Raw genomic sequence first — 8,476 nt, 5'->3', positions numbered from 1 at the left:
AAATGGAGATAAAGGAACAAATGTGAGAGAGATTTTAAGGAAAATTTCAGGAAATTTAATACTTGGTTTGAAGTGATAGAGGAGTCAGTGATGGCTTGCAGATTTCCAGGTTGAGGATCTGGCTTTCAAGCAATGTCCTCTAAGGCAGTGGTCCCCAACCTTTTTTGGGCATGGGCCAATTTAATGTCAGAAAATATTTTCACGGACCGCCCTTTAGAGTAGGACGGATAAATGTATCACGTGACCAAGGTAAGCGTCAAGAGTGAGTCTTAGACGGATGTAACAGAGGGAATCTGGTCATTTAAAAAAAATAAAACATTGTTCAGACTTAAATATAAATAAAACAGAAATAATGTAAGTTATTTATTCTTTCTCTGTGGACCGGTACCAAATGGCCCAAGGACTGGTACCGGTCCGTGGCCCGGGGTTTGGGAACCACTGCTCTAAGGTACTATAATGCTCAGACTATGTGGAAAATTCTATCAGCATAGCCTTTTAACATTTGCAGTTGAAAAAGGGGAACATCTTTATTAATGAGGAAGCTTGTCTTGGGGTCCAGATATATATTTTTTGGTCACAACTTAGAAATTCTACTAATTGTTTCAGGCTAAAAGTGATTGTTTAAATCCCATGGTTCTTAATATAATGAAACTGAATGTATCTTATGTTGCCTGAGAAATTTGTTTCCATGGAACTTGGAGCTTGGGTATTTAGAAGGTGGTATTCATGATCCTGCCATACTGTGCTAGTGTACCATTCTAGTTGGTAGGATTGACATTGGTTCATTCTGCTATTAATATTGCTGACTATACAGGTTTATAGACATCCATCTTTTCCTCTATCTTTGTTCAATATGTAACACTTGACATATATATACTAGTGGATAGAAATTTGACATTTTATATATTTTTTAATGTATAGGTAAGGTGTTTCTTGTGTTTGTGGAGTAATAGAAATGACTTTTCTTCTCTCAACACAATAATTATACAAGCAGTGAAAGTTTACATATTTTGGCCTAATTGTGTGGTATTTCTTTATATGTACAAAGTAAAAGATGGTCCTGTAGTTACTACTGCCACTCACTTTGTATAATACTTTCTCAACATATCACATGAAGAGTTCAGTGAGGTAGTAAAATAGGCCAGTTGAGCTGGTGTGATTCACCCATGGTTGCTTAGTGCATAAACTGGGGGGAAAGGAGTATAAAATCAAGACTTTTGTTTTTCATCTCAAATCTCTTTCCTGTATGTACTGTTGTCTCATTCTAAAGCACTAAAAGTGAACCTTCTTAGTTCTGCTTTTCCTAGGTAGTGATCATTCAAACATGGCTATCTTAGTTGCTCTCATATAGCTGTGGTTTTAATCTAGAGCAGCTGCAGCAGTAACAACAATGGATATCAGTTGGATACTATCCTTTAGATGCCAGACATTATGCTTGGCATTTTACAAACATTTTCTCTAATCCTTGTAAGTATGTGATAACTTCATTTTACAAATAAGGAAACTGAGGTTTAGAATGATGTTTTTCTTTCACCAATAAAAACAGTTCCATTTTTTAGCATTATAGTTCAAAGGAAAGGAAAAATTTATTCCTAATTTTAAAGTTCATACAATAAACAAATACTTACCGAAACCATATTCTTCAAATAATTTTCTTACATGCATGCTTAATGTTTTGATTAGCTCCTAATCATAGGGTTTTAGAATCATTTCTTTCTATCTCCCCTAAGACTCCTATTAGTTTTTATAGTTTGAATATTTTTGGATAATAAAGTAATGTTTGTGTCTAGTTACAGTGGACAACTGTGGCTCAAAGTTTTGTTTTTTCTTCATATGTTTTATCCTTGCTTTATTCTATGGCTCCTACCAAAAACTTTCTCTCCAGCACACCATACTTTTACCACTGGGATGTAAACAGATCCAGTTTGGCTGATCAGATTATTTCATTTACTAAACCTTAGTGGTTGATTCTTTTAGGGATGGCCAAGTAGGGTTGTGTAATAAAGAATTTGGCTTCAGCTCAAGGAGAAGACTGGCCTTTGTCCCTCGTTCCTAGGAGGTAACCTTTAATCCTTTAGAATTTTCTAATAGGAATGTTTTTGTTAGTCATGATGGGCTTGTTGGATCACATCGGGTACTTTATTTTAACAAAGTGAATTATGGTGCGTCCCTCAGACCATGTGATATTAGCCTGACTTTCAACAAGTCTGTGGCCTATAAATTGAGTTAAACCATGTAACTAATTATTCAATTAATCATGGTTACATATTAACCTCCAATAAAAACTCTTGCCACAGTAGCTTGGATGAGCTTTCGTAGCTGGCAGTATTCACAGAGTATTGTCATACACTGGTGCTGGGAGAGTAATGTGTCCCTGAAGAGGATGAAAGCTTTGTACCTGGAACCATTCCAGACTTTGCTGTATTCATCTTTTCCTTTGGCTGATTCTTACTTGTATCTTTTTGTTATAATAAAACTGTAATGATAAGTCAAATATTTTTCTGAGTCCTCTAAGTTTTTCTAGGCAATTATTGAGCCTGAAAGTGGTCATATGATACTTTATATTTGTAGCTAACTGGCCTGAAATGAGGATGGCCTTTTTTGGGACTCCTGAACTTGTGGCCGATGTGTGAAATCAGGGCAGTTTTGTGAGGACTGTTCCCTCTGATTTTGCACTTTGGCTTCTCATTGCAGTTGGAAGCCTTGGACAGACTTGCCATGTGGAGAAGAACACTGCCCCCCACCCTTTTTAAGAGAGAGAGAGAGAGAGAGAGAGAGAGAGACAGATAGGAAGGGAGAGAGATGAGAAGCATCAATTTTTTTGTTGCATGCCTTAGTTGTTCATTGAATGCTTTCTCATATGTGCTTTGACTGGGGGCTCCAGCTGAGCCAGTGACCTTGGGCTTCAAGCCAGCAACCATGGAGTCATGTCTATAATCCCAAACTTAAGCCGACGACCCTGAACTCAAACTGATGAGCCCGTGCTCAGGCCAGATTAACCCACGTTCAAGCTAGTGACCTCAGGGTTTCGAACCTGGGTCCTCCGTGCCCCAGGTTGATGCTCTATCCACTTTGCCACCACCTGGTCAAACTGGAGAATGGTGCCCTTAACCTTGAGTTTCACTACCTTTGGGTAAGATTCAAGCAGAATATTTGAAAGGGTTAATATATGGACTGAAAGGCAAGTTCTATTTCTGGAAAATGTTAAGCTGAGGATGTTAAGCTGGAATGATGTGGTTGGCTTGCTGATGGCCATATTCACTACGATGTGGTGATAGTCTGCATACAGAATATAGTTAGGTAGAGTAATAGAACAATGAAATGGAGAGAGAAAGGGGGGCTGATAATATTGTTTGAGCTCGTTGATTTCACTGTGCCATATGCCATATGTAACCATGGCTTCCTGATTCAGTAAATCATTGAATTTCCGTTTTGCTTAAACTAGTTTAAACTGGCTTCCACCATTGCAATCAGAGAATTTGTCAAACATCTGTTCTTTGGACCCAGTGTTTCTTCTGCGGAATTACAAAACTCCACATGTATTACTGTATAAAATTTTGACCAGGAGTCTTTTTATTTTCAGATGATCTTGATAATCTTAGAACTTCATTTTAAATATACTTTAAACTTTTATTTATTAAGAAATAAACCTTATCTCTATAAAAACATTTAATTAATACCCATGTTTATCCCCCTGAATTATGTCATCTAAATATATATATATTTTGGTGTGGAAATTGCAAATAAGGGGGGAAATGTACAGTCCAAAAGATTCTGGAAGCAGACTTGAATTTGAGAACAAAATCTTTTGGATTAGAATTATATTATTCATGAATTCACATAAATAGAAGTTAGCCCATTTACAAATCAGTGAATATAAGTTACTCAAGTGCAGATTATAAATACATATATTTTAAATAATATTTGAATTTGTTCTGTTAGAAAGCAATAAATATTTATTTTAGAAAATGAATAAATTAAAAATATTCACTCAAGATATATTTCTTTAGCACCTATTATATGTGAGGCATTCTGAATATAGCAATGAACAAGACATATAATTTTTCTCTCATGGATATTACACGTCAGTGGTACAAAAATAAAATTAGCCACGATCTTACTCTTTAAATGAACACAGTTGATATTATAGAGTATTTTCAACTTCTGTGCTTGAATTGTGTGTGTGTATGTGTGTGTGTGTGTGTGTGTGTGTGTGTAACAGTTGGAATTATGTTCTGTATACAGTCTTGGATGCAGCTTTTTTCCTTCAGCCTTTTATATATAATCTTACCTTAAGCTATTCAACATTCTTCAAATACATTATCTTCATAGCTAATAACAGTAAGTATATTTACTTACCTTAACTTTTTTATTAGCACACTGTGAAGAATATTGTTCATATGTATTTGTTTAGAACATAATTATTTCATGAAGATATATTCTTAGAAATGGTTAAGAAGACCGGAATATTTTAGAAGTTTGTTTAAATATGAACATCTTCCCTAAGAAGAGTATATTATGTTAGATACCTGCCAAAGAGTTAGAAAATGCTTATGTCATTTGACCTGTGCTGTCATTAACTACTGATGTATATTTCTTGCTTGCATTGTTATATACCTTTGTTTTTGTTAAAGGATGCTCTTCTGGAGTGTACCTTCAACTGGTTATTTCAGGCATATAGTAGACCAATTGATACTTTGTTCTGCTTTGCTCATTCTGCAGCAGTGGTCTTGGTTTTGAAGTAACAATTAAAGTCACAACTCACAGTAGGCTTCCCCCAGCTTTAAGTTAATCTAGCATTAAGAAAATATATAGGTACACATGAAAGAAGCATACAGAACAATAAAGAGGTTTTGTGATTTTTCAGGCACAGATTCCAACGTCCCAGTTACTTCTTACTTGATATATGTGTGGGTACAACAGATAAGGCTATGGTAAACCATCTCAACTTGGGGAAGCCATCATTTCCAGGGTCCCGTCAACTTTTTTTTTTTTTTTTGTATTTTTCTGAAGCTGGAAACGGGGAGAGACAGACAGACTCCCGCATGCGCCCGACCAGGATCCAACCGGCACACCCACCAGGGGGCGACGCTCTGCCCACCAGGGGGCGATGCTCTGCCCCTCCAGGGTGTCGCTCTGTTGCGACCAGAGCCACTCCAGCGCCTGGGGCAGAGGCCAAGGAGCCATCCCCAGTGCCCGGGCCATCTTTGCTCCAATGGAGCCTCGCTGCGGGAGGGATGAGAGAGACAGAGAGGAAGGAGAGGGGGAGGGGTGGAGAAGCAGATGGGCGCCTCTCCTGTGTGCCCTGGCCGGGAATCGAACCCGGGACGTCTGCATGCCAGGCCGACACTCTACCACTGAGCCAACCGGCCAGGGCCCATCAACTTTTATATAGCTTATCAAGTAGACTCTTTAGGGATAAAGCAGTAGAACCCATTCTCCAGTACACCTGAATCTTATCAATATATTTATATATTCCTCAATACTTGATATATTTTCAACAATGAGGTACATTTAGCTGGAGATTAATATTTATTTTGGAACCATTATAAGTATACTCCTAACGATTCCTTGGGCTAGCTGTAGCAGCCATATATGGGACCAAAGGAAAAGAAGCAGCTGGTAACTCTTTCCTGTAATCCTTTATCTAGAAATTTTATTAAACATTCTTTGTAATTCTGAGATTTTAGGGTTTATTAAATACCTTGTGGATGTGTGGATATATTATAAGTAAATAGTTATATAGGCTCTGGTCTCTGAAACCAGTCTGCCTGGAAGCAAATACCAACTTTTGCCCTTACTTAAGTTACTTAAATTCTCCTTGCTTTAACAGTAAAATGAAGATAATAATAGCATGCACATCATAGAGTTGTTTTATATATTGAGTGAATGTATGTAAGGCAATCAATTCCTGACACCTAAGAACTATGTTAGATACTCTTTTATATTCTTGCTCAGTAGCATAGCTCTTATTTCTAATGTCCTCTTGGTAAACTTAGTTTCATAATAATTTTAAATAGTGTTTTTGGGAAAAGTTTTTAATTAGCAATAATTGCACCTCAGTTAATCTCATTGGCTAAGGTACTACCACTGCACAAAGCTTCAATAATTATTTTTGACAATAAACATACTTGTTTCTAATTCTTGTGGGGAAATCTTTAGTGTTCATTGTTAAATAAGTTATTGTTAAACGTGAACATTATTGTTACTATTCTTTTTAACCATGTGAGGGAAGTATATTTGTTAGGTTGGTTTTGGCTACAAATAACACAATATCAACAAACTGACAAAAGTATGTCACCATGAACCCAAAACAGTGCTTTCCTATGCATAGTGTTCAGCTCATACTTAGATTGGTTTTCCTTTTAGATTGATGATGGATTCCAGTAATTACAATGAATGAACACTTAATATATTCACATTGAGCAAATGAGAGAAGTCGATTTCTTGTAACTCTCTTGAGGGTAAAAAATCTACTTTCCTAGTAAATTTAGTTTACCTATCCCTGAACTAATCATTGACTAACAGAAAGATCTTGGCCTAAATTAATCAGGATCTAAATTATCAAGATAGTGAGTGCAAACAGGTTGGGGAATCAGCCACAATGGCAGAAGAACCCAAATATTTAAAAAATTAATTAATTAGTTAAAATTTAAAAAACCCTGTATGTTTACTGAGTTTGATCAAGTATGTTTCTGCTATCTAGTGAAGCTTAAAAAATAAATTTGGTGGAAATTTGAGTATATGTTAATATATTTCCTAATTTTAAGCCATCCTTACAGTCTTGGAATAAATCCTAATTGGTCAGAGTATATGATTTATTCATAATTCAGTTATATTTGTTATTTTAGTATATTTTGTGAGATCTACATTGATAAATGAAATCGACCAATTTGTTTGAATACTTGATATTTATGTATTTAACCCTTTATTAAGATATAATTTATATAACATATGATCTACTTATGTACCACTTACTTAAAGTATGCACTTGTATAGTTTTTTTAATATTCAGAAATTTATGCATTGCTTAACCACAATCAATTTTAGGATATTTTCTTACCCTTAAAAGAAATTCCTTACTTTTACTCTTACAAAACCCCACCCTCCATTGTCCCCAATCCTAGGCAACCACTACTGTAATATCTATCTCTATAGATTTGCCTGTTCTGGATAATTCATATAAACAGACTCATAACATGTGTCCTTTGTGAATAGTTCATTTCACTCAGTATAATGTTTTGAAGTGCTTGCTATATATATATATTTTTGTATTTTTTTGAAGTGAGAATCAGGGAGGTAGAGAGACAGACTCTCGCATGTGCCCTACCTGGATTCACCCAGCATGACCACCAGGGGGCGATGCTCTGCCCATCTGGGGCGTTGCTCCCTTGCAACCAGAGCCATTCTAGTGCCTAAGATGGAAGCAATGGAGCCATCCTCAGTGCCCGGGCCAACTTTGCTCTAATGGATCCTTGGCTGTGGAAGGAGAAGAGAGAGACAGAGAGAAAGGAGAAAGGGAGAGGTGGAGAAGCAGATAGGTGCTTCTCTTATGTGCCCTGGCTGGGAATCGAACCTGGGACTTCCACACACTAGGCCAATGCTCTACCACTGATCCAACTGGCCAGGGCACTTGCTATTTTTAAAAATTAGTATTTTGTATTATTTTAATGTTACTTCCCTAAGATTTTTTGGTCACTTGGCATCTTTAAAAATATTTGTATAGGCCCTGGCCGGTTGGCTCAGTGGTAGAGCGTCGGCCTGGCACGACGGGGGACCCGGGTTTGATTCCCGGCCAGGGCACATAGGAGAGGCACCCATTTGCTTCTCCACCCCCCCTTCCTCTCTGTCTCTCTCTTCCCCTCCCGCAGCCAGGGCTCCATTGGAGCGGAGATGGCCCAGGCGCTGGGGATGGCTCCTTGGCCTCTGCCCCAGGCGCTGGAGTGGCTCTAGTCGCGGCGGAGCGACGACCCGGAGGGGCAGAGCATTGCCCCCTGGTGGGCAGAGCGTCGCCCCTGGTGGGTGTGCCGGGTGGATCCCGGTCAGGCGCATGCGGGAGTCTGTCTGGCTGTCTCTCCCCATTTCCAGCTTCAGAAAGATACAAAAATAAAAAATAAATAAAAATAAAAATATTTGTATATAATTTCTATAACGTAGGGGATCATTTGTTGCTTAGAAGTTTCAAATGATCAATAGTAAAATCATCTGGCCTTGTAGTAATTTTGTGTTAACTTTTCCTTTTTCTCTCTGAGAATTTGGGAGGTCCCCAAGACCACATTTACTTCTGACACTAACTGCAAGTTCAGAGATCAATAGTTCAGTAGAAGGAATCACAGAAGTCAGCAAATCTGTTACACTCACAGTTGGAATTTATAACAATAAAAAGATACAGATAAAATCAACCAAGGAAAGGCATGCACAGGGCACTACAGAGCTTCCAATTGTCCTCTCCAAGTAGAGCCAGTGGACAGAGCTT

The 8,476-nt window shown here is 37.7% G+C and overlaps 1 pseudogene; it reads right to left on the bottom strand.

Moving 5' to 3' along the window:
- Positions 1 to 5,991: 5,991 nt before the first annotated feature.
- On the bottom strand, positions 5,992 to 6,102 carry LOC136327811 (U4 spliceosomal RNA; annotated as a pseudogene).
- Between the last annotated feature and the right edge of the window lie 2,374 nt (positions 6,103 to 8,476).

This window comes from Saccopteryx bilineata, chromosome 2, assembly GCF_036850765.1.
Source record: "Saccopteryx bilineata isolate mSacBil1 chromosome 2, mSacBil1_pri_phased_curated, whole genome shotgun sequence".
Taxonomy (NCBI): domain Eukaryota; kingdom Metazoa; phylum Chordata; class Mammalia; order Chiroptera; family Emballonuridae; genus Saccopteryx; species Saccopteryx bilineata.
Note: the sequence above shows the minus strand (reverse complement) of the source record. Positions and strands in the feature narration are given on the sequence as shown.